Source organism: Ictidomys tridecemlineatus, chromosome 5, assembly GCF_052094955.1.
Source record: "Ictidomys tridecemlineatus isolate mIctTri1 chromosome 5, mIctTri1.hap1, whole genome shotgun sequence".
Lineage (NCBI taxonomy): Eukaryota > Metazoa > Chordata > Mammalia > Rodentia > Sciuridae > Ictidomys > Ictidomys tridecemlineatus.
The window spans coordinates 1005435-1008280 of record NC_135481.1 but is presented as its reverse complement, the minus strand read 5'-3'; the positions used below and the strand labels follow the sequence as shown (position 1 = coordinate 1008280).

Genomic DNA, 2846 nt, shown 5'->3' with positions numbered 1-2846 from the left:
CTCTCTCTTGCTCTCTTTATCTTTCTTGCAAGTGCTCTCTGTCTCTCTCTTGCTCTTGCTCTCTCCCTATTCATCTCTTCTCTTCTTTTTCTCTCTCTCTCTTTCCTTCTTTCTTTTCTCTTTGTTGCACTGCTGCAATAAAGATCTTTTGGTTGCTCCGAGTGTTGTGGTCACTTTCCTTTCAGTCCTTGAAGAGTTAACTTGCCCAAAACAGTGAAAGAAAAAGCTGCTTTTATGTGAACTTCTGCAGATTGTGAACTTCTGAGCCCCTCCCCTTACATGCTGGGTATAAAACTCTGAAACTTCCTGAATTCAAGGTTCAGGGGATTGATTGATTACAGCAAAGGCTATACCCTCTGAACCTGGCTGCAGCCAAATAAAACTGTTTCCTGCTATCTTTGGTCCCTTGCCTCATTTGTCCCTACAACAATGTAGTAATGTTGCAATTTCAAAATCTCATTAAAGCCTAAAATCTTGCATTCTGAATACATATTTGGTTGCTGAATATCCAAGACTGGGTAATTTATCTGAAAAGATTTTTTTTTCTCATGGTTCTAAAGGCTGGAAAGTAAAAAAAAAAAAAAAAAAGCATAGTGTCAACTTCTGGTGAGGGTTTTCTCTTGTCATAATATGGTGGAAAGAATAGAAAGACAGAAGAGAGCATTTGAAAGAGACAAAACCAGAAAGACTGCCTTGCTTTATAACAATTTCCCCTTGTAATAACTGATCTAGTCCCATGAAAGAAAAATTCACATTTGAGAATTAACTTAGTCCTATTAGAGTGAGAGTAAGCCCTCAGACCAAGCTGTAACAGTGGTCCACTTTATGCTTTGAATATAGCCCTGCCAGTACAACTTACTTTTAAAATGAATGCATTTCTTTCTCTACATCTCCCCATGACCCTCCCTAATCTCTCTCCCTTCTCAATCTCAGGGAAACAGAATTACTTTTCTATCCTTGAGTAAACACTCACCACAGGAACCAAGTAATCTAGATTTGAGGAAGGTACAAGAAGACCTCAGAAGTGATTATCTCCCAAATTAACAAGTGAATTACAACTCCAGACAGGTAATACATAGAATGTAATCTCTTTAAAAGCCCCCTGTTCCTGCTAATGGGCAGAATCACAGCCTTTGGGACAGAAATACCTGTGTTCCTCCTTTGCTACCAAAGCAATAATCCCTCTTTTCCCTTTTTCTCAAAACTGTGTTCTCATTATTGGATTGGTATCAGAGACAAGGACTGAGTTTTTGGGAAAAAAGGCACCCTTTATATGTCCCTCCAGTTATCCAACAGGAAACAAATTATATTCAAAGCTTAGCATTTTCTCCCTATCTTTCCAAATTCATGTCCTTATCACAATGCAAAACATATTCATTATATTCCATTTTCCCCAAAGGTCTTGACTGACTCCAGCATCAACTCAAATGCCCAAAGACCTATTTGAATCAGCTATGAATGAGACTCCATTAACGATTTATCCCAAGGCAAATTCCTCTCTAGTTATGAGCCTATAAATTAAAACAAGTTACATCTTTCTAAAATGCAATGGTGGGGAGAAAACCTCTACCGCGGCGGTTTAGAGAGGTGGAACTGGACCTCTTTCTGAATTATCATGTGACGGGTTCTGAGTTTAATGGGGGGGAAAGTGTGGAAAAGGACAAGAATCCAAACTGGCGAATTTACTGATCTTCGCGGCCGTCTCCGCTCTCCGGCCAGCGGCGCTGCCAGATACTAGAAATAACCACATTAAGTGGAAACTATGTTAAACAAATTTTGGAGTGCACAATTGTCCATTGAGAAGAAAGGAAAATAGGAAGCAAATATGGCTGATTAGATTAATGAAGATGTAAATGTCAAGCTGAGGTCCTGTGTCACTGATGTAGGGCATATTTTCCTTTTTTCAACCCTGCAACAGCCTCTTTAAACTGTTTAAATGAGAATGTCCTTGGCTCAGAGAGTACTACTTACCTGGCTCTTCACCTTACTCTTCTTGATCATGTTGGTGTTGAAACTGGATGAGAAGGCACCTTGGAACTGGTTCCTCATATTTATTCCTGTCTGGATATTTGACACTATCCTCCTTGTCATGTTGATTGTGAAAATGGCTGGGCGCTGTAAGTCTGGCTTTGACCCACGACATGGATCACACAATATTAAAAAAAAAAGCCTGGTACCTCATTGCGATGTTACTTAAATTAGCCTTCTGCCTGGCACTCTGTGCTAAACTGGAACAGTTTACTACCATGAATCTGTCTTATGTCTTTATTCCCTTATGGGCCTTACTGGCTGGGGCTTTAACAGAACTTGGATATAATGTCTTTTTTGTGAGAGACTGACTTCTAAGTACATCATCTCATTTCTATTGCTGTTCCAACAACCTTTAAAGTGTTCTGAATCTTTGCAAGCTTCAATACCAGAGAACTGAGGGAAAATACCAAATGTAATTTTGTACTGCTTCTATAAAACAGGATTGATGAATCATGGACTTCTAGTTCACCCAAAACTGAATTATTCAATATTTGAGTTGTTGATATCCTTATTATCCCTATGTAAATAAAGTTTGTTTTTGACCTCAAAAAAAAAAATAAAATGCAATGGTGGGAAAGGCACAGGAAAGATATTTGTTTTATAAGAGATAAATGGGCAAGAAGAAAGGGACAACTGGTTCCACACAATTAAAAACAAAACCAGGAGGCATTAAATCTTAAAAAGACCAGAATAATCTTTAACTCTGACACTTGAAGAAGTCCAAGCATGCCTCCAGGAAGAGAAAAAACTCTCAACTTGATACCAGACATGTCAAGAATTTTGACTTGGTAATTTTAGAAAGCAAAACAAACCAA

General features: G+C 38.5%; 1 pseudogene; it reads left to right on the top strand.

The window, feature by feature from the left end:
- The first annotated feature begins 1562 nt into the window (after nucleotides 1-1562).
- LOC101976793 (transmembrane protein 60-like) lies at nucleotides 1563-2435 on the top strand (annotated as a pseudogene).
- The last annotated feature ends 411 nt before the right edge of the window (nucleotides 2436-2846 follow it).